The 23653-nt window shown below is 49.7% G+C and overlaps 1 pseudogene across 1 annotated transcript; it reads left to right on the forward strand.

Annotated features, from left to right (window-relative positions):
- The first annotated feature begins 342 nt into the window (after positions 1-342).
- LOC309521657 (PITH domain-containing protein 1 pseudogene) lies at positions 343-22559 on the forward strand (annotated as a pseudogene). The gene is made up of 2 exons: positions 343-408; positions 21817-22559. The product of its transcript is annotated as a PITH domain-containing protein 1 pseudogene (transcript).
- The last annotated feature ends 1094 nt before the right edge of the window (positions 22560-23653 follow it).

The following is a 23653-nucleotide window of genomic DNA, read 5'->3' on the forward strand; positions in this document are numbered from 1 at the left end:
GCTGGATGAAATAGTGGAAGAACGTTGCCTCAGGAGAGTGAGGAAAATTCTCAGGGATGATTCAAACCCTGGCAGAAGATATAGAAGCATGATTAGTCATGCCAACAGGGTAAAGAACAGCTTCTATCCATGGGCTGTTGGGCTGCTGAATGAAAAGATAACAACAGGGCAACTGACTTTTGGGTTTGGTGGGTGTCCGTCAGTAAACGAGGGGAATTAAGACTAAGAGAGCTGAGTAGGGGGTGTTCATGTAATCTCACTGTATACAAGTTGTACAAGTGACAATAAAGTATTTAATTTCATTTCACAAACTATGGCTTTTGCTCCCACCAGAAGGCGGTGATGGCCACCTACATGGATGGCTTCAAAAAAGGATCAGATGAATTCATGGTGGTTAAGGGTATCAAAGTAAGTAGCTCCAATGGCTATGTTCTGCCTCTATTCTGGAGATGGTATGCTTCTGGGTACCAGTTGCTGGAAACCACAGGAGAGAAGAGTACTGTTGCCTACTGGTGAAGGTCAATGGAGCTCACCTGCTAATAATAATAATAATTTATTATTTGTACCTTGTCCATCTGTCTGGGTTTCCCCAGCCACTCTAGGTGGCTTCCAACAAAGATTAAAAATACATTAAAATGACACACATTAAAAACTTCCCTAAACAGGGCTGCCTTCAGATGTCTTCTAAATGTCTGATAGTTGTTCTTCTCTTTGACTTCTAGAAGGAGGGCGTTCCACAGGGCGGGCGCCACTACCGAGAAGGCCCTCTGCCTGGTTCCCTGTAACTTGGCTTCTCGTAGCGAGGGAACCACCAGAAGGCCCTCGGCGCTGGACCTCAGCATCCGAGCAGAATGATGGGGGCACCTCTATTTTATAAGAAAGTCAGCACTTCCTAGCACCAAGGGCATCATGGCTATTATTAATTATAGTCGTACCTTGGAAGTCGAACAGAATCTGTTCCGGAAGTCCGTTTGACTTCCAAAATTTTCAGAAACCAAAGCACGGCTTCCGACTGGCTGCAAGAAGCTCCTGCAGCCAATTGGAAGCTGCGGAAGCTCTGCTGGGCGGTCAGGTTCCAAAGAATGTTCGCAAACCAGAACACTCACTTCTGGGTTTGCAGCATTTGGGAGCCAAAACGTTTGAGTACCAAGGCATTTGGGATCCAAGGTACGACTGTGTCTTTTATACCACTCTTCCTCCAATGGGCTCACATAGTCCTCACTATTCAATCCTTTAAGCAACCTGTGGGGTAGGTTGGGGGGGGAGAGGGAGAGAGAGAGAGAGAGAGAGAGAGAGGGAGAGAGAGAGAGAGAACAGCCCAATGTCATCCAGTGAGTAGGGATTTTAGTCAGTTGGTTAGTTATGCTTTTATTTATAGCATTTATATTCCACAATTCCAGGAGCTCAAGGTGCATACATCGTTCTCCTCTTCCCCTGCCCATGTTATCCTCACATTAACCCTGCGAGGTTAGGCTGAGAGACAGTGACTGACCCAAGACTAGGCAGTGATTGACCCAAGATTGACCCAGTGAGCCACGTGGCTGAGTGGGGATTTGAACCCTAGACTCCCAGGCCCCAATCTGACACTTTAATCACCACATCGGCTCGTCTCCCACAGTGGAGGCTGGTCTATTTGGGCAAATAGGGCCAGGCTGCCGCCCCCCCCCCAACCTCAGCCTGCTCTCAGTCGGCCCCACCTGCCTGCCTTCTTGTTTACAACCAGAGGGAGTGGGCGACATTTCTTTGTTAGCTTCCTTCTCCTTAGTCTCAGTGCTGCCCTTGTAGAACTCAAAACTCATTCCCTGGGGCATTGTGTCTTATTGGAAGGGTAGATACGGCCTGTTGAAAATGGGAGATGTACCAAGGGAAAGCCCATTTACAGCAGGAGTCTTCTTTTTTAAAAAATTAAAAATAAAATCTACTGCTTTGATTATTTTTAAATAAAACCATTTTCAAAGTGAAAACATTATTTTTATATCTCAAAGTAGGGGAGCAGTGGGAAGTTCCTTCGCTCAGCATCTGCCCTTTAAAAACCACCACTGGATGTTCCATACACACAAACACATATCCATCAGGGGTGTGCATGTGTGTATGTGTGTGTTTTAAAAAATTGCATTTGACATCTTAAGCTAAATTGTTCCTCGAGCCAAAAGCCAGCAGAATGAAGGCTGTTCTGATTCTCTCCTTCTGTGTGGGTAATACATGCTATGCATATAATTAGGGGGAGGAGTACATATATAAAAATAAATATATTTGTGAAACTAACATACAGAAATGCATTATATTAGAAGGTGCTTGCAAAAATTTGTACCTTACTCAAAACAGGAGAAACTCGCACACAAAAAATGCAGAAGAATTTTTGTGAGGGTTAAAATAATCATCATCACCACCACAAATTGCTGCAAAAACGTGGAGACTGGAAAAATGAGAAACTTAGAAAACTAACACAGACCCTCCAAGTGCCCCTATTTTCCAGGGATGGCCCTGAATTAGAGAAACTGCCCCGGTTTCTGATTTGATCCCAGAATATCCCACTTTTCCTTAGCATGTCCCTGTTTTCATTGGAGAAATGTTGGAGGATATGAAATTATCCAATCCCTGAGCCATCTGAAGGCAATCTTGTATAGGGAAGTTTTTAAAAATGCTTAATGCTTAATTATGTTGTATATATGTTGGAAGCTGCCCAGAGTGGCCAGAGCAACCCAGTAAGATGTGTGGGGTATAAATAGTAAAATTATCATTATGGAATGGGACATCCCTTTTTTCATCAGAGAAATGTTGGAGGGTGTGCTGGCATGAATAGATCCTTCCCTACATGGCCCCAAACCTTGCTCAGTTCGTGTGCCTCCCCCCCACCCCCACCCATCAAAGCAGATATGGTTGGTCTCCCTTGAGTGATACTCCCTATGGGGATGGGAAGCTATGGTAACCTCCATCCCTCTGCTATTGTCAGCAGGTCAAAGCACTGAATATCAATAGGCTAATTCTTCCCCCGGCAACCCCATTTTTGGACTGGAACACTTAACTTCTCTTGAAAACATCATTCACCTTTGGTCTCTTTACTGCACTACACTTCAAAGCCTCCTCTTCTTGTGGAAAATAACTTGTGGAAACTGGAAAGCGTGGCTATCGTTGCACAATTTAATTGTTAAATACATACTCGGTCACATACACACAGAGTTGCTGTTCTTTGTTTCTGCTGATGACAGCAGGACTGGCAACAGAGACAAAAGTCAGATCAGATTGCAGGTGGGTCACTGTGTTCCTTCCACACCTCTGATCCTGTGTTAGGAGGGAACCTGGGCTTTGTCAGAGCAAGCCTGCCAAACCAGTTCCTTTGTCTGTAATCATAGAATCATAGAGTTGGAATAGACCACAAGGGCCATTGAGTCCAACCCACTGCCAAGCAGGAAACACCATCAGAGCACTCCTGACATATGGTTGTCAAGCCTCTGCTTAAAGACCTCCAAAGAAGGAGACTCCACTACACTCCTTGGCAGCAAATTCCACTGTCGAACAGCTCTTACTGTCAGGAAGTTCTTCCTAATCTTTAGGTGGAATCTTCCTTCTTGTAGTTTGGATCCATTGCTCCGTGTCCGCTTCTCTGGAGCAGCAGAAAACAACCTTTCTCCCTCCTCTATATGACATCCTTTTATATATTTGAACATGGCTATCATATCACCCCTTAACCTCCTCTTCTCCAGGCTAAACATGCCCAGCTCCCTTAGCCGTTCCTCATAAGGCATCGTTTCCAGGCCTTTGGATGGTGGCTAACAGATTGAGGTTGAATCCTGACAAGATAGAAGTACTGTTTTTGGGGGACAGGAGGCGGGCAGGTGTGGAGGATTCCCTGGTCCTGAATGGGGTAACTGTGCCCCTGAAGGACCAGGGGTGCGCAGCCTGGGAGTCATTTTGGACTCACAGCTGTCCATGGAGGCACAGGTCAAATCTGTGTCTAGGGCAGCTGTTTACCATCTCCATCTGGTACGTAGGCTGAGACCCTATCTGCCTGCGGACTGTCTCGCCAGAGTGGTGCATGCTCTGGTTATCTCCCGCTTGGACTACTGCAATGCACTCTACGTGGGGCTACCTTTGAAGGTGACTCGGAAACTACAACTAATCCAGAATGCGGCAGCTAGACTGGTGACTGGGGGCGGCCGCCGAGACCATATAACACTGGTCTTGAAAGACCTACATTGGCTCCCAGTACGTTTCCGAGCACAATTCAAAGTGTTGGTGCTGACCTTTAAAGCCCTAAACGGCCTTGGTCCAGTATACCTGAAGGAGCATCTCCACCCCCATCATTCTGCCCGGACGCTGAGGTCCAGCGCCGAGGGCCTTCTGGCGGTTCCCTCATTGCAAGAAGCAAAGCTACAGGGAACCAGGCAGAGGGCCTTCTCGGTAGTGGCGCCCGCCCTATGGAACGCCCTTCCAGCAGATGTCAAAGCGATCAACAACTACCTGACATTCAGAAGACATCTTAAGGCAGCCCTGTTCAGGGAAGTTTTTAACATGTGATATTTTACTGTATTTTTGGTTTTTATGGAAGCCGCCCAGAGTGGCTGGGGAGGCCCAGCCAGATGGGCAGGGTATAAATAATAAATTATTGTTGTTGTTGTTATTATTATTATTATTATTATTATTATTTTGGTTGCCCTCCTCTGGACACGTTCCAGTTTGTCAGTGTCCTTCTTGAACTGTGGTGCCCAGAACTGGACACAGTACTCCAGGTGAGGTCTGACCAGAGCAGAATACAGTGGCACTATTACTTCCCTTGATCTAGATGCTATACTCCTATTGATGCAGCCCAGAATTGCATTGGCTTTTTTAGCTGCCGCGTCAATGGCTTGGGCTGGCTAGTTAAACACCAGCCTTAGCATCAGTTCCTCTGTGCCATGCAGCAAATGGGTGAGCCCTCCCACTCCTCACTGAGCAAGACAGTAATCAGAGTTGCAGACCCTCCAGGTGTCCCTATTTTCCAGGGACATCCCTGATTTAGAGAAACTGTCCCGGTTTCTGATTTGATGCCGGAATGTCCCACTTTTGTTCAGGATGTCCCTGTTTTCATTGGAGAAATGTTGGAGAGTATGGAGTTGCTTGTGAGAGAGCTGGAAGCAGGCTGGAGGAAGACAATACAGAGGCATGCCTTGCTCTGTGCTGGGTTCAAAACTGTGACTAACAGAGAATCATAAGAGCCAACTCCTAGCGGCTGAGGGGTCTTCAGACACCCCCAATAAAATATTTGAGGGGGCTGGGGGTCCCCAAGTTGAAGGGCAGTGCCTTTCCAATGGTGTGTGCGCGCCACATTATGTGATTGATTATGTGCTGTGGGGGGTTACCTGCCCCCCCAATATTTTATTCAAGTTGACACCCCTGCAGAGAAGCAATATTTGTTGCTGTGAGCCTCTCCAGTCTATGCTCAGGTTGAATATATGTGTTAAGAAAACCAACTACAGTGGACCCTCGGGTTACGTACCTCTCTGGATACGTGACTTTCAGGTTACGAACGTGGCATACCCACAAGTATTATTCTGGGTTTCACCGCGTGCACATGCACAGAAGTGCTCTGTGCAGAAGCGGCACCTCTACTGACAAATTTTTCGGGGTAAGAACAGACCCCCGGAATGAGTTAAATTTGTATCCAGAGGGTCCACTGCATCTTAAAGACACCAAAGTCTATCCTGACTCAGTGGCGGAGGAAGAGGAGTGCGGGGGGAGTGCACTGCCCCCAGCAGCGTGATCCCGGTGGGGTGCCATCGCGGCTGCCCCCCACCCGTGCTGGGCATTAGGCCCCCGCAGGCAGCATGCCACATCCCTGCGGGTAGCACGGCACACCACGCCCCCAGGACGCCCGCCATGCCCCTGTGGGTGGCGCGCCACACCCCCAGGACGTGCACCAGCCCCCCCTGCCTGCTCTCCGCCCCCCCCCAGTGCCGGAGCATGAAGCTCCGCCACTGCCCCGACCTTCATGCAAGGAAAATGAACCCTGGGCAAGCGCTTGAAGCCCCTGGCGTCTCTCGCCACTCGGAGACTAGGGTGGCACATTCATACACATTCATAGCAATATGATGGCGGCCTCAGACTTTGGTCATTTGATTGCTAAGACACACAAAGCTTGTTCTTTGCTTTCTGAAAGAAGGAGGCTGTATGCAGTCTGACATCTCATCCTGCAGTTTGTTTTTACTTTGGGGAGGAGCACCTAACACTTGAATTCACACAGCGCATAGTTAACCCCCCCCCCCCCGCACTTGCGAATCACAGCAACTGCCTTTCTGAGGCATTCTGTCTCTGACAGTGAAGAGAGAACAGAGTCGTCATGTCTAGTAGCCACTGATACCCTTCTCCTCCATGAATTTGTCTAATCCTCTTTTAAAGCCATCAAAGCTGGTGGCCATCGCGACCTCTTTGGGAATGAATGCCACTGTGGACCTAGGCACTGTGTGACAAAGGGCTTCCCTCTGTCAGTCCTGATTGCTCCAAAACTCAGCAGAATTCCCAGCTACGAAGGACTTGGATTTCAGTGCTGTTGCTGTCTTGATGCTTCCACTACAAAATAAACGATACAAGCTAGGAAAACACATGGTTTTGTTTGATTTGCAAATTTTATCCTAAGCAACATATGCAGCCTGCATAATAAGCATCATTAAGAGCACCCTGGGTTCTTGGCCTGTTTGGGCATCTCCAACCCTCTTTCTGCCTGGAAGGATCACTGCAGCATTTCAACATGATAAACGTATGTGTCAGAGCTGCCACCAGGTCCCAGCTCACACAGGACCACGCTAGCCAACGTTCACTTTATAAGAGTCTTTATTGAGTCACAAGTTTCATGTCCGAACTGCAGCGTGCAGCTCTACACCTTCCATTCTAGGTCGACGAAGTCTCGTCTGACTCTCCGCCCCCTGTGCACCAGCTTAATACCCTAGCCTTGCTCCACCTCCTACGCCTCTCCCTGCGTCTCTGGGTCCCACTGCTCCCCCTAGTCTCCTCCCTCCTAGACTCCTCCGACGCTGAAGACCCCCCACTTCCTTCCTCCTCCTTTCGGCGGGCTTTGGGACCCGGCTCCCTCTCCGGGCTGCTTGCTGCGCCAGCTTCCTCTGCATTTGAACTTGGCGCGCGCGCCCAACTCCCTGCCTTCCTCTTAACCGTTGCCTCGCTCTCTGAGGAGGGCGTGACCACCCCTGACTCGTGCCCTCCCTCCTGCTGACAGCCTCCGGAACCCGATGCCTGGCTACCTTCCTCCCTGCTGCTCTCAGTCTTGAGCGTGGGTCCCGACTTCCAGCTGCTGCCGCTCTCAGTTATGAGCGTGGGTCCCGACTTCCAGCTGCTGCTCTCTGAATCTCCTCTGTTCCCTTCCTCCTGGGGTGTCCCCCCGGATCCCCCCCTTGCTCTGCTCACTGGGGCTCCCTTTTGGGAGTCCTCTGACTCACTGCTTAGGCTTGGAGATCTCGGGTCGTCATCATCACTCATTCTCCCTTCGGATTCCTCCCCCTCGCTCTCTGTTTCCTCCCTTCTCTGCGTCTCTGCTCCTGAACCCCTGACATCCATCCCCCCCTCGAAGCCCCCCCTTCCCCCCTCCCCGCTTTCAGGTGTGGGTGCTGGGTGCTCCATCATCACGGGAGGGAATGCCGGATACAGTTCGCTCCCCGTGGTTGGCCGCCAACTGAAGACCTCCGATTCTTCCTCCTCGCGGTCGTCGACGTTGACCTGTTCCGCTTCCATCTCTGTACCGCCGTGCTCGAACCCAAGGTCCTCCCCGAACACGTCCGTGTCAGTCTCTGCGTCGGTCGCTCGACCTGGCATCTCCAGCCACTTCCGGCGCCATTGCTCCTCTGGTCGATCGTCCCACCAATACGAGGTGTCTGACGCCGAACCCGCCGGTGATCCTTCTGGGGAACGGGTGCTCAGTGCGGGTTCCCCGTCCAAGTCGAATCCATGGAACGTGCTGGAAGAAAGTGTGGGCGTGAACAGCCAGTCGTCGAAGAAGCTCGCTGGCATGGGTCTGTGTGGGAAAAGGGCATGAAACTCGTCCTTGAGCAGGGGTTCCTCCAAAGCGTAGTCTGGCACCCAGCTATTGGCGCTGGCCCGGGTGCCCTCTCTGGCTAGGAGGTATTCGACTCCCTCTTCCCCCCATCTGGAGTCCAAAATCTCCGTGACCTCGTTGATGGGGTCCTGCTGCGCCACCCCCCGCGTCTCCGTCCGCTCCCGGAACGGACTCGGTGCCGTCCCGGGCTCCTGGAATCTGTGAGGTGCCTTGTAGGGAGTGAGCACCGACCTGTGGAACACCGGATGCATTCTGGAACCCTCCGGCAGCGCCAGCCGGAAAGCTACCGGGTTGATCTGTGCTTCGACTTGGTACGGACCAATTTGCTTGTGCCCCAACTTCTTCTTGGCTAGTGACCTGGTCGGCACTGCGTGGGCTGCCAACCAGACCCAGTCTCCTACGTGGATCTCTTCGCCAACCCGCCTGTGCTTGTCAGCTTGCACCTTGTAGGCGTGCTTAGCTAGCTCCAGCTGCCGTCTGAGTTGATCGTGGACCGCCTGCAACTCTGACGCGAACGCGTCCGCCGTCTGTGGTTCTCCTTCCCCCACTCTCTCCAGTCCCGGGAAGGTTCTGGGATTCCTCCCATTGTTGGCGAAGAACGGCGTCACCCCTGTGGACACGTGCTTCGTGTTGTTGTAAGCGAACTCGGCGAGCGGCAGGTAATCCACCCACGTCGCAGGCTGTTGATTGGCATAGCATCTCAGGTACTGCTGCATGATGGCATTGACCCTCTCTGCTTGCCCGTTGGTCTGCGGGTGTCTTGCCGATGCCAGATTGACCTTGACATGTAGAAAACCCATCAGCTTCTGCCAGAAATTCGAGATGAACTGGCGTCCGCGGTCGGACAGTATAGACCGCGGCAGACCATGCACTTTGAACACGTGATCTATGAACAGTTTGGCGGTTTGTTCCGCCGTGGCCACCTTCGCACACGGAATGAAATGTGCCATCTTGGTGAACAAGTCCACCACCACTAGTACAGCTGTCTTGCCCCTCGAGCTGGGTAAATCCGTGACAAAGTCTAGGGCCACCCTCTCCCACGGTTCAAACGGCGTTTGCAGCGGTTCTAACAGTCCCGCCGGCGGTCTGTGTACCGGCTTGGCCCTCTGGCAGGTGTCGCACCTCGCGACGTAGTCCGCGACCTCCCCTCTCAGCCTGGGCCACCAGAAGTCTCTCGCGACTAATTCCACCGTTTTTTCTGTGCCAAAGTGACCGGCCGTGGGTGCGTCGTGCAACTGTTGCAGTACCTTGGCTCGAAGTTCGTCTCCAGGCACATAGACGGCCCCTTTATGTAGGAGCAAGCCGTCCCGCACCTGGAACTCGTCTGTGTTAGCCGTGCCTCTGTGCACTTCTGCCATCTTCTCTTGCGCGAATGAGTCGTCCCGCAACGCACGCCGCACCGCATCCAGGTCTACCGTAGCTGAGGCACACGCCCACGCCGTCGGTGCGAAGATGTGCATGGCCGCCGCTGGCGTCACCTCTTCTAGGTATTGCGGTTTCCGGAACAGTGCATCCGCCATGATGTTGGTGTCTCCTGGGACGTACTCTATTCGGAAATCGAAGTCCGCAAAGAACTCTGCCCAACGTATCTGCCTCTGGTTCAGGAACTGCGCCGTGCGCCAGTGCTCCAGATTTTTGTGGTCCGTGCAAACCTGCACTGTATGCTTGGCGCCGATCAGGAAATGCCTCCACGCCTTGAACGCTGCATGAATGGCCAGCAACTCCCTGTCCCAGATGGTGTAGTTCTGCTCCGACTTGCTGAGCTTCCTGGAGTAGAACGCTCCCGGCCTCCAGACCCCCTGCGGGTCTCGCTGCAGCAGGACGGCTCCCACGGCTCTGTCTGACGCATCTGTCTCTACCCTCAACGGTTTACTGGGGTCAATATGCAGCAGTTGCTTTTCCGACGCGAAGAGACGCTTGAGCGCTTGAAAGGACTGCTCCGCCTGCTCCGTCCAGATGAATTTCTTTTTCTTGGAGCTGAGCGTGTCCGTAATGGCCGCCGTCTGCATCGCGAACCCCTTGATAAACTTGCGATAGAAGTTGGCAAAGCCGACAAACCGCTGTACCTCCTTCCGGTTTCGCGGGCTCTTCCAATCCAACACCGCGCGAACCTTGGTGCTGTCCATGGCTAGTCCCTTGTCCGACAACTTGTATCCCAGGAAATCCACCTCCGTCGTGTCGAACTGGCACTTCTCTAGCTTGGCGTACAGTCTATGTTGTTGCAACCTCCTCAGCACCTCCCTCACGTCTTGGTCGTGAGCTTGCTGCGATTCAGAGAATATCAGGATGTCATCCAGGAAGCAGACGCACTTCTTGTAGAGGAGCCCCGCCAATACGTGATGCATGAAAGCTTGAAAACAGTGAGAGCCATTTTGTAATCCAAAGGGCATAACTCTGTACTCGTAGGTGCCCAGGGGCGTGAACATGGCCGTTTTCCACTCATCGCCCTCCCGTATGCGGATGAGATTGTACGCCCCTCGTAGGTCCAACTTGGTGAACACGCGTCCCTTGCGCACCGTCGCGAGGAGGTCGTCAATCCTGGGCATGGGGTAATCAGACGGCTTGGTCATCTGGTTCAAGAGGCGGTAGTCCACAACGAGTCTTTTTTGGGGCGTGTCTTTCTTTTTCACGAAGAAAACGGGACTGCCCCCCACTGCCTTGGACTCTCTGATGAAGCCACGCTCCAGATTATGATCAATGAACTGTTTGAGTTCCTGCATTTCGTCCTCAGACATGGAGTATAGCCTCCCCTTAGGCAGCGTCGCCCCTGGCAGGAGGTCAATCTTGCAGTCATATGGCCGGTGAGGGGGTAGCTTGTCCGCCTCCTTCTCGCAGAAGACCTCCAAAAAGTCCGCGTATTTGTGGGGAACTGTGTGCAGCGTCCCCAACTGTAGTTGCGATTCTTCCTCTTCCCCCTCCCTTCTGGGTATAATGCAGTGTTCAGCGCAATAAGAAGAACCGAAGATCAGCTGTCTCTGGTACCACGCCAGTGTCGGACTGTGCCTGTCCAGCCAGCTCATGCCCAAGACGATGGGAGTGTCCGACAACTGAGTGACATTAAAGCTGATGACTTCTCTGTGGTTACCTAATCGCATCACCATTGGCGGCGTTTGCTGCACCACTTGCCCCCCTAGTAACTCTCTCCCATCCACCGTGACGACTTGCAGGGGCAGAGTGGCAGGCAGTAGCTGTATAGCGTGTCGCTTCACAAAATCCTGCGCCATAAAATCTGCATTACTCCCAGAGTCCACAGTGATCGGGACGTCTATTGTGAGTCCATTGGGCAGCTGGAGCGATGCGGTCAGTTGCACGACCGGTTTGGGCGGGAGGGGGTCTGTGGGTTGCAAGATCTCTGGGGACTGCTTCACTGATACGTCTGGCTGGGCCCCAGTACTTCCGTCTCCAGCCAGACATCGTCGTTTCCCTGCAGAGGTTCTTTGTGCTGTGTAGCTGTCTCCACTTTAGCAGCGGCTGCAGTGTGCTTCAGGCTCCTCTGGGGACACTCTTTCGCCAAGTGTTGCGGACTTTCGCAGATGTAGCACTTCCGGGTCCCTCTAGGAGTCTTAGATTTGCCTGCTCCTGGTGCTAGGGCTCTGGTTGCTGACTGAGCCCTGGCACCTCCCACCTCCATAGGTTCTGCTCCCCCTCCTGGCGGAGGCGTGGATTGCGCACGCTCTGCTTCTCTGGGAACGAAGGAAAAACTTCTCGCTGCTTCGCGCCCACTACGCCCCTCCTCCCTGGCCCATGGGCGTTCTTCTATCCGCACTCCCGCAGATAGCGCCCTCTGGACCACCTCCTGCGTGCTCTTGGGTCTCTCCCCTCTCGCAATTTCGTCCTTAACTGGGTTGCTGAGACCCTCCCAGAAGAGATCTCTTACTGGAGGCGAATCTCGGTCCCATTCTAAAGCGCTGACGAGTGCGAAAAAGCGTGCGTGGTACTGTCGTACCGTGGCCCTGCCTTGTTTAAGTCCATGTATCTCCCGTCGCGCAAGATCCACATCTATGCTAGATAAAAAGCATGCATCCATCGCTTTGATGAAGGCATCCGCACTTTGAAGCGCTGGATCCTTATCCCTCCACAAATTGCGCAGCCAAGCTTTAGCATCTCCATGCAAATGGGATAGGATAAACCCCACCTTCTCTTCCTCATCTCTAAAGTCCTTTGCCAGCAGTTGCAGTGCACACAGTACATCTGCTCGAAAATTGGGGTACTGTTGCAGGTTCCCATCAAAATGCTGCACAAGACCGCCTGATCTCCTTGCCAACCCAACTCCCTCCGGCTTGGGTCCCGTTTGTACCTGCTTGGCAAACGCTTCAAACCTGGCTTGGAGATCTCTGTAGGCGAGCGCTGCTTCCTCCTCCCTCTTTCGGGATGCTAATATCTCTGTGTTTAATTGTGTCACTGCCTCTTGCAGATTTGCGATTCGCTGTTCAGCCGTCATGCCTGCCGATTTTGTGAGCTTGAGTCCAGGCACCCCTCTTCACCCCTCGCTGCGCCTTCTCCCGCTGCGGTGTTTCAGGCGCCTGGAACTTCTTTGTAGGTGAGACGAGACTTACTGTCAGAGCTGCCACCAGGTCCCAGCTCACACAGGACCACGCTAGCCAACGTTCACTTTATAAGAGTCTTTATTGAGTCACAAGTTTCATGTCCGAACTGCAGCGTGCAGCTCTACACCTTCCATTCTAGGTCGACGAAGTCTCGTCTGACTCTCCGCCCCCTGTGCACCAGCTTAATACCCTAGCCTTGCTCCACCTCCTACGCCTCTCCCTGCGTCTCTGGGTCCCACTGCTCCCCCTAGTCTCCTCCCTCCTAGACTCCTCCGACGCTGAAGACCCCCCACTTCCTTCCTCCTCCTTTCGGCGGGCTTTGGGACCCGGCTCCCTCTCCGGGCTGCTTGCTGCGCCAGCTTCCTCTGCATTTGAACTTGGCGCGCGCGCCCAACTCCCTGCCTTCCTCTTAACCGTTGCCTCGCTCTCTGAGGAGGGCGTGACCACCCCTGACTCGTGCCCTCCCTCCTGCTGACAGCCTCCGGAACCCGATGCCTGGCTACCTTCCTCCCTGCTGCTCTCAGTCTTGAGCGTGGGTCCCGACTTCCAGCTGCTGCCGCTCTCAGTTATGAGCGTGGGTCCCGACTTCCAGCTGCTGCTCTCTGAATCTCCTCTGTTCCCTTCCTCCTGGGGTGTCCCCCCGGATCCCCCCCTTGCTCTGCTCACTGGGGCTCCCTTTTGGGAGTCCTCTGACTCACTGCTTAGGCTTGGAGATCTCGGGTCGTCATCATCACTCATTCTCCCTTCGGATTCCTCCCCCTCGCTCTCTGTTTCCTCCCTTCTCTGCGTCTCTGCTCCTGAACCCCTGACAGTATGCTTCAATTTCTCACTGTGGATTCAGTCACTGGCTTGTTGCCGTTTCTCTAATGAAATTTGCCTTGCACTTACCAGAACGACGCTTGTACACCTTGTCATGCTGGTAAATCTGCTGGAATTGCTTCCTCAGGCTTGCTGGGAAGCCGCGTATTAGGATAGCAAGGGCTATAGAATGCAATGGCCCATCTGATACTGTTGATTTAAAGCAGCATCAGACCACATTAAAGAGTCATGGCTTCTTCCCATGGTATAACAGCGCTTTCAATATATGGTCTGGATATGACCAAACTCTTCATCATCTCTAGATACACACCCCCCCCTTATCCCTCTGCTCTTATATCTCAGCATATTTATTACTTGTATGCCCAACACAACCTCCAAAGAGCATGGTTCCTTCCCCAATTTTACCTTCACAATAATCCAGAAAGGTAGCAATTGAGGCAGACACAGATGACCTGTCCTAAGTACTTGCAGGGTTTGGGCTTGGTCCAAATCCATTGCACACCCCTTAGAATCATAGAATCATAGAGTTGGAAGAGACCACAAGGGCCATCGAGTCCAACCCCCTGCCAAGCAGGAAACACCATCAGAGCACTCCTGACATATGGTTGTCAAGCCTCTGCTTAAAGACCTCCAAAGGAGGAGACTCCACCACACTCCTTGGCAGCAAATTCCACTGTCAAACAGCTCTTACTGTCAGGAAGTTCTTCCTAATGTTTAGGTGGAATCTTCTTTCTTGTAGTTTGGATCCATTGCTCCGTGTCCGCTTCTCTGGAGCAGCAGAAAACAACCTTTCTCCCTCCTCTGTGTGACATCCTTTTATATATTTGAACATGGCTATCATATCACCCCTTAACCTCCTCTTCTCCAGGCTAAACATGCCCAGCTCCCTTAGCCGTTCCTCATAAGGCATCGTTTCCAGGCCTTTGACCATTTTGGTTGCCCTCCTCTGGACACATTCCAGTTTGTCAGTGTCCTTCTTGAACTGTGGTGCCCAGAACTGGACACAGTACTCCAGGTGAGGTTTGACCAGAGCAGAATACAGTGGCACTATTACTCCCCTTGATCTAGATGCTATACTCCTATTGATGCAGCCCAGAATTGCATTGGCTTTTTTAGCCGCCGCGTCACACTGTTGGCTCATGTCAAGTTTGTGGTCAACCAAGACTCCTAGATCCTTTTCACATGTACTGCTCTCAAGCCAGGTGTCCCCCATCTTGTATTTGTGCCTCTCATTTTTTTTGCCCAGGTGCAATACTTTACATTTCTCCCTGTTAAAATTCATCTTGTTTGTTTTTGCCCAGTTCTCTAATCTGTCAAGGTCGTTTTGAAGTGTGATCCTGTCCTCTGGGGTGTTAGCCACCCCTCCCAATTTGGGAGCCACCCCTCTGTGGGAATATTCAGGGATGCAGGAGAGGATATGTTGTTTGATTATATCCTTTCCAACTTGTGTTAACAAGTTCTACAATTCAGCAGAGTAACATTCCCCTTTTTAAACCTGCACAACGGATGTGTTTGCTCAGGCTCCCTAAAGCCTCTAAAATAAGTTTCCTTGGTAATTTCCCCTTTAGTCCCTCATAAAAAGATAGACACAACACAGTCTTCTATAAAAGTATAAAAAGAGTTTACTCACACCTTCTGTTCACAGATGGATCCCAGAAGGCAGACTTAAGTTACAAAACTAATATACACCTGGAAACTATCCCATAAGGAGATAGCTCCTTTGTCCTCTCTCTTAGCATCTTAGGCTAAGCAGATGTTGCTTCTTTGACGAATGTAGTCAGAGAGAGAGATGGCGGCCTCCGTTGAGGTATTTTGTTACCTGCACAGGTGAGGCCATGCCCACCTCTGGTCACATGCCACATGCAGAGTACCGGTAAGTCTGTCCCAGCCTAGGAGGAAACAGAAAGTTCCGACTGGCTGGTCCAGACACCCCCTTTTTATGTCCACTCTAGGGATGTTGTACTTGACTGCTCTGTGTTTCACATCCCACAAAATCAAACCTCTCTGTGCTCACTCCTATGACAAATATTAATCTTCATTCTTAGCTTTGTTGTTCAACTGACTCTTCATGCTGGTCTTCACAGGTCATTTGCGTCAAAAGGATGCTAATACAGTGTGTGTAGGGGGAAAGCATGAAACCGCAAGGGCTTCACTTCCTGTCTCCCCACTTCCAAAATTCTTTGCAGTGTTGCTTTTAAATTCCTTCCGTAGCCAAGGCTCAGATGCCCTTCTTTTCCAGAACCCCCAACTGCGTGCAAATAATTATTTTCACCCTGCTGGAGCTTTGATAAGGTTCTTAAGAGCTGCCTTTTGCTCAGCCACTTCAGCCTTTGTTCCCCACTGCAGTTGTTTTCTTCCTTACCAAAAAAAATGGAGAGAAGAAGGGTCAGGGAAAACTAGGTGGTTATGTGTGGGGGAAACAGTAACACTCTGAAGAGGCGAAAACAAAGAGCAGAAAATCTGGGTCGAAGAAGTGCACATCTCCGAATGCAAGTAGGCAAGTTTTAAGCCTCTAAAATTAATTTTCAAAGTAGGCAGGAAGATCTGGGGCACAGATTGTTGCCAGGCAGGTGCTGGGTTTATAAACCCTAATTTTTCCCTTACAATCTCCTAGCTAAATTAGACATGTATTACACTGATTGTTTAAAAAGATATTTTGGGATCAATCCTGAGATCAGATCTGCAGGGATGAGTGGCTCAGGAATCCTGTGGATCCCTGTCTCAGTGAGCTGGTTCCAGGCACAGCTGGGCCACACAGACTTAAGCCCCCAACCCCAGGTCAGTCAGAGATCTACTGGCATTGGTTCCCAACCTGGCTCAACCAGGACCCATCAGAACATAATACATAAGCTGGACCAGGTGGATGAAGCTCATCTACTTCAGCATCCTGTCTTTACAACAGACAGCCAGATGCATGTAGGAAGCCCACAAGCAGGAGTGAAATGCAACACTTTAGATGGTGGGCATAATGTTCCATTTCCAAATGTTTCCCCACATTGAATAACAAACAACCCAAATTTCCACATAACACTCTCACACAGGGGAGAGAGAAAGTTCTAAGCTAGCCCTCTCCCAGACCCTCCAAGTGTTCCTTTTTTTCCAGGGACAGTCCCAGTTTTACAGAAGCCATCCTGGTTTCTGATTTGATTCCAGAATATCCTTCTTTTCCTTCAGATGTTGCTATTTTCATTGGAGAAATGTTGGAGGGTTTGGAGTTATGCAACCCCTGAGGCAAGGAGATAAGTAACTAGACAACCTTTAGAAGACATCTGAAGGCAATCCTGCATAGGGAAGGTTTTTAATGTTTAATTGTTTTTTCATATATGTTGTGGGGACGCGGGTGGCGCTGTGGGTTAAACCATAGAGCCTAGGGCTTGCCGATCAGAAGGTCGGCAGTTCGAATCCCTGTGACGGGGTGAGCTCCCATTGCTTGGTCCCTGCTCCTGCCAACCTAGCAGTTCGAAAGCACATCAAAGTGCTAGTAGATAAATAGGTACCACACTGGCGGGAAGGTAAATGGCGTTTCTGTGTGCTGCTCTGGTTCACCAGAAGCGGCTTAGTCATGCTGGCCACATGACCTGGAAGCTGTACGCCGGCTCCCTCAGCCAGTAAAGCAAGATGAGCGCCACAACCCCAGAGTCGGCCATGACTGGACCTAATGGTCAGGGGTCCCTTTACCTTTAGCTTGGTGTAGTAGTAGTAGTAGGAGGAGTAGTAATAATGGGAAAAGATGGCCCTATTTTCACTGGAGAAATGTTGGAGAGTATGCATTTTGCATGGGGTTTCTAAATGTAGGGGAACATTCAGAATTGTGGCCATTCACCTGCAAGCAGAAGTGGGATAACCCTTTCTACTGCTTCAACCTGGTGCTGAAGCCTACAATACAAGGAGAGTCACAGTAGTTGACTTTTTTGTGAAGCTCCAAATCCTGCTGGTGGACTACTGGCTAATTTGCCTGCCTCCAATTTCCCCCTCCTATTCAATGTGCTTTACATTGTCAGGTTGCAGACAGGGCCACTCTGTGTGATGATATGGCCTTGGAATTCAGCAACAATCCAGGCACAGAGTTGGAGGTTGCAGAGGCATCAGCTAAGGAGTTGAACCAGGTTCAAGACAGTGAGCCTGCTGCTATAAGTCAGGAGGTCTCTTGACCTGCAGATGAAAGACAGCCCACAGACCAATTCCCTGTAGAAACAGGACCTATAGAGGCAGAGCCAAGACCTTCATAGGCACCTTCCCCTGAGCCGGAGGAACCCAATGCCTCCTGCAGTACCTCACTGGTCCAGCAGTATAGGGAGTGCATCAAGCTTCCTGCCTTACAGCCTGTCATGCTTGGATTGGATGCCACAGCAAGTTTCAGGACCACAGACAGCTCTGAGAGAGAAACGTGCTCTGGTGGCTAGAAAGCAAACCAAGCCTTTCTAAGCATCTGCTCCAAGACTATTTCTCACTGGCTCCTTTCCCTTGTGGATAACTCTAGATTCTGGGAATGGCTTTGATGTTGTTGAGTTTCTTTCACAATGAGGCGGTACAGTATATAAATTTTATGAAGTACAAAATAAATAAATAGAGTGTGCATGGGGTGGGTGGATTGCCCAGAGTTGTTGAGCCCAGAGTTGTTGAGTTTTTTGTGGGGTAGGATTGCCCAGAGTTCTTCAGCTTTTATTTCTTTTTTTTATAATAATTTTTATTGCATTTTTTTCCAAATTACAGATAAAACAGAAAAAAGAAAGAACATAAAAAATAGAAAGAAGGAAAAAACAGAAAATCACAGCCATTTCAACAACTTATTTCAGATTTCTATCGGACTTCCCCGCATCTCCCACATAATGCATTCTTGACAATAAAGTTATCAGCAAATTATGACCTTGTTTCATGTGTTTCTTTGTACTTTCAATTGCAGTTTAAGTTTAAATCTCATGTTTTCCATTTACTCTAAAAATATAACATATTGTCTTTTTTACCCATTTAAACTTGATTTTTTCATAAATATTATCCAATTTCATATATAATCCACTTTCGTTGCTGGGGCTAACATTCCAAGTCATACGGCATCTTAAGATTCATATAACTTATAATACTTTTGCAAATAGTCCTTAAATTTTTTCCAATCCTCCTCCATTGCTTCTTCTCCCAAATCTCGGATCCTTGCAGTCATCTCGGCTAGTTCCATGTAGTTCATCAATTGCGTCTGCCAGTCCTCCAGTGTGGGCAAATCTTGAGTCTTCCAATGCTTAGCAATAAGAATTCTTGCTGCTGTAGTAGCATACATGAAAAAAGTTCTATCCTTCTTTAACACCTTCTGGCCGACAATGCCCAGAAGGAAGGCCTCCGGTTTCTTGGGGAAGGTGTATTTAAACACCTTTTTTAACTCGTTATAAATCATTTCCCAGAAGGCCTTCAATCTTGGACAAGTCCACCAAAGGTGAAAGAATGTCCCCTCAGCTTCCTTACACTTCCAACATTTATTATCGGACAAATGGTATATCTTAGCCAGCTTGACCGGGGTCATGTACCACCTGTATACCATTTTCATAATATTTTCTTTCAAAGCATTGCATGCTGTAAACTTCATACCGGTGGTCCATAACCTCTCCCAGTCTTCAGACATGATATTATAACCAATGTCCTGAGCCCATTTTATCATAGCTGATTTAACTGTCTCATCCTGAGTGTTCCATTTAAGCAGCAAGTTATACATTCTCGATAATAACTTGGTCTTTGGTTCTAACAACTCTGTCTCAAGTTTCGATTTTTCCACCTGGAATCCTGTTTTTTTGTCTAGCTTAAAGACCTCATTAATTTGGGCATAATGTAACCAATTTTGCACCTTACCTTTTAGTTTTTCAAAGCTCTGCAACCTCCAATTACCTCCAATGTTTTCTATTATTTCCCAATATTTCGGCCAGCAGGCCTCCATATTGGGTTTTTTCCGAGCCTTGGCCTCTATTGGTGATATCCACCTTGGAGTTTTGCTTTCCAATAAGTCTTTGTATTTTTTCCAGACCATAAATATTGCTTTTCTGACAATATGGTTTTTAAACATTCCATGTGTTTTTCCCTTGTCATACCACAAATACGCATGCCAACCTAGCGAGTTATTAAAACCTTCCAGATCTAGGAGTTCTTCAGCTTTTATTTCTTAACTTTTGGTAAACTTTATTTAATCCCATGATCGACCCTTATCAACCGGGGATCTACTGGTACATCACAATCTACTGGTTGGACAGTTCTAGTCCAAACCCCTGCAATGCGTGAATAACTTTAAATAAATAAATTTAAATAACTTAAAGAGTTATGTTTAAATAACTTAAAGGGTCAGCCCTCTGGCCTGAAAGCTGTCACTCCTCCGACTAGGTATGATGGCCTGGGAATCAGATTCAGAGGCTGAACCTGAGGAATCCCAGCCTGCACAGGAGTCCCCATCTCCAGGGCCGGCTGAGCCAGGGCAGGGGCTTGAACCTGAAGGGCCCTCACCTATGCCAGATCCTCAGGAGCAGACACCAGCTGAGTCTGCTCTGGCTCCTGAGATGATGGAGGACCCATTGCCTGCAGGTGCTCCACTCTCAGCCCCGTCAGGGGAAGAGGAGGTAACCCTCCAGCCTCTCCTGAGCTGCAGAGGCTCAGGGCAGAGAGGCGGAGGGAACTAAGTTCTCGCAGGAGGAGTGCTCGCCTCCAGGCCAGGAGAGGCGAGTTACCTGTGGACCGGGGCTGCCCTATGCCTCGGGGCAGATAAAAGCCAGCCAGCCCAGTCCCAAGTTGCGGGAGCAACCTTGCTGATTGCCAGTTCCTGCTGGCACCCTGTCCTGCCCCTCTGCCAGAGTTCCTGACCTCACTCAATGCCTTGCCTTGGACCCCGCTTCAGCTTTGACGGACAGCCTCTATACCACACCCTCAACCTCGGACTGGACTTGGACCACGCCACATGGTAACCCCCCGGGACCAGCACAGTAGCTCAGTGGTAAGAGCACCTGCTTTGCATGAAGAAAAGAAAAAAATCCCAGGTTCAATTTGCTGACTCTCCATTCAGGGCTGGCAGAGACTCCATGTCAGAACCCCTGGAGAGCTGTTGCCAGTCAATGAGCTGGTGGCTAGATGGGCCAATGCTTCTCTGCTCACGGGGGGAACTGGTGTCTCCACACTGGAGCAAGACTTCTTAAGGTGCTGGGTCAAGCTGGTGGGGAGGGGAAGCATTTGGTTTCTGCTTCAGGTATCAAATGCCCTTGGCTGGCACTGGTTGCAGGCAAAATCTAATGAGAAGTTGCAACCTTCTGCCTGACCTGCTGCCCTTACTAAGCCTCTGAACAAGCTTCTTGCCAACTGCCTTGAATACGTGTGTTGTTATTCCATACTGAAAGTTTAAATAACTTCCAAGATACTTAATGATCCTAGGTATCCACCTTCATCCCCAACTCAAATGGTAATCAAGGCAGGTGTCCCCATTGACTCTAGTGGTGCAATTAGGTACTTTTAAACTCTGGACCCAGTGTGGAAGCAGACTAAATGTGAGGCACTGGATTTCTGCCATGACAGCTCTGTTCCACCCCAAGCACCCAACACCTAGTTATGCTACTCTCATCATGAATGCAGATACACTGGGGAGTTTGTCAAGGCTAGAAGATGACTCATTCTGCCCTTGAAAACAAATTTGGGGAGAGGATATAATGTATACATTAATTCCATCAGAGGACTCTGGGTTCCCTGGCTCCACCTTTTGGTGCCAGTTGGAGACCTATTATCACTAAACCTTTCTTCTGATTTCTGAATCTGCTACAGGCGCTGTTAGAATTGCAGCCGCGATAACGGGCAGCAGGGTGGGGGTAGCTGGGAGTGTTGGGGCCAGGCATGGGATTTGAATTAATGCTTTTAGACAAATCTCCATTCCGTTTCTAATTCTAATGCTAATTGCATTTGCGGATCAAAGCCCGCTCGTCAAAAGTTTCTGCTTCAAAACTGTACGCCAAAAGATTTGACTTTTATTTTGCAGGGAGCGTGCTTTGCAACGGAGACCAAACACAGTCCCAAAAAATCAAATAAAGGGGTGGCCACTCCGGGACCGACCTCTCTCTGTGTTTTAACTTCCTTTCATCTGAATTTCATGGCTCTGATAACGCCAGAGAATAAGGAAGGTCTTAGCCACAGGTGGCCCCCCCACCCCAAATTGCTCATTTTTGTATTGCTGATTCTCTCTTGCAACACCCATGTGCTCTGTGCACCTTGTGAGCCTATTTTGTGGATTTACATCCTGCTTTCCCACCAGCTAGTTGTCAAAGCAGCTGAGGGGGGAGGAGGAGTGCTCTGAGGACAGAGAAAGTATTGAGAATACCAAGGATATGCACACATCAGTGCTCAAGAAGACTAAATCACCCAAGCAAAGATCAACTGGCTCAGGAAGCCCTCTTCTTCTAGGAGGACTCTGTGCAGGCCTGGGGCCTTTACCTGCGCATTTACCGCAAGCGCCTGGAGTGCCTGAACGAGCAGAGGGAAGGCAGCGGGGCTCTCATCTTCCACGCCTGGGAAGACCGTGGAGACCGCCAGAAGTTTGTAGAAAGCGATGATGATGATGAAGAACTTTTGTTTAACATTCCTTTTACCGGCAATGTGAAACTACAAGGGATAATTGTGATGGGAGAGGATGATGACACACACCCATCAGAAATGAGACTCTTTAAGAACATTCCTCACATGTCCTTTGGTGATACTGCCAGAGAACCAGATCAGATGTTCAGCCTGAATTGTGATGTTACTGGAGAACTGGAATATTCTACAAAAATTGCTTGCTTCTCAAATGTTTATCATCTGTCCATCCACATCTCCAAGATGTGCTGAGACAACGAAGATCTTTTACATAGGCCTGAGGGGAGAATGGACAGAACCTCATCGACATAAAGTGACCATCTGCAACTACGAAGCAGCAGCAAACCCAGCTGACCGCAAAATTGATCAGATCACATCGGAGATGTACTTCATTTCCTAAGTGGTTTGTGCACCACCAGACTGCTGTGGAGGCTTGGAAGACTGTCAAACACTTGAGGCTATAAGGAGCATTGTAGTGTTAATCCTTTTGTGGGTGTGGGTGTGGCTGCTTTGGTAAAGCAGGGCACCAAATGCTGGCAATTAGGTACCAATAATTATACCATTGCTAAGGACAATCATAGGGACGCGGGTGGTGCTGTGGGTAAAACCTCAGTGCCTAGGACTTGCTGATCGTATGGTCAGCGGTTCGAATCCCCACGGCTGGGTGAGCTCCCGTCTTTCGGTCCCAGCTCCTGCCCACCTAACAGTTCGAAAGCACTCCTAAGTGCAAGTAGATAAATAGGTACCGCTTTATAGCGGGAAGGTAAACGGTGTTTCCGTGTGCTGCTCTGGTGCCGGTTCGCCAGAGCAGCTTCATCACGCTGGCCACGTGACCCGGAAGTGTCTGTGGACAGCGCTGGCTCCCGGCCTCTTAAGTGAGATGAGCGCACAACCCTAGTCGGGCACGACTGGCCCATACGGGCAGGGGTACCTTTACCTTTTTAAGGACAATCATGGCTTGAGATCTTACAAATATTGAAGGAGTAGGTTTTGGAAATATTGGCCTTTGCCTGCCTGTAACTCGGTTGTCTCAACTATGTTGTATCTATCAGGGCAGAAGTTGTTTTTTTCAGTCAGATGATCTTCCTGTTCAGTTGCTGCTTCTGCTGGCATACATAAAGGTGTGAGGCTAGTGGGAGACTTGGTCTGGGAGTGTTGTACCATCTGAGATTCTGTTCTGCCTCTTGAATGTACTTTATACAGGGGGATGAGTTACTGGTCTTCTAGATGAGCTCTTGCCTAATTTCAAAAGTTAATGTGACTTGTACATGGCAGTACAGTGGTACCTTGGGTTAAGTACTTAATTCGTTCCGGAGGTCTGTACTTAACCTGAAACTGTTCTTAACCTGAAGCACCACTTTAGCTAATGGGGCGTCCTGCTGCTGCCGTGCTGCCAGAGCACGATTTCTGTTCTCATCCTGAAGCAAAGTTCTTAATCTGAAGCACTATTTCTGGGTTAGCAGAGTCTGTAACCTGAAGCGTATGTAACCTGAAGCATATGTAACCCGAGGTACCACTGTATTCATTTGATGCACCAAAGTACTGCATGCTTCTCCATGAATATCATCCAGTAAGGTGCTTGCCAGAATGCAACAGCTTCAACTATGCATCTAAAACCTGAGGAGGGGTGTTTCTCTCTCCTGGGCTTAACTTTCTAACCAATGTGGCT

This window comes from Podarcis vaucheri (genome assembly GCF_965113315.1).
Source record: "Podarcis vaucheri genome assembly, chromosome: 16".
Classification (NCBI taxonomy): domain Eukaryota; kingdom Metazoa; phylum Chordata; class Lepidosauria; order Squamata; family Lacertidae; genus Podarcis; species Podarcis vaucheri.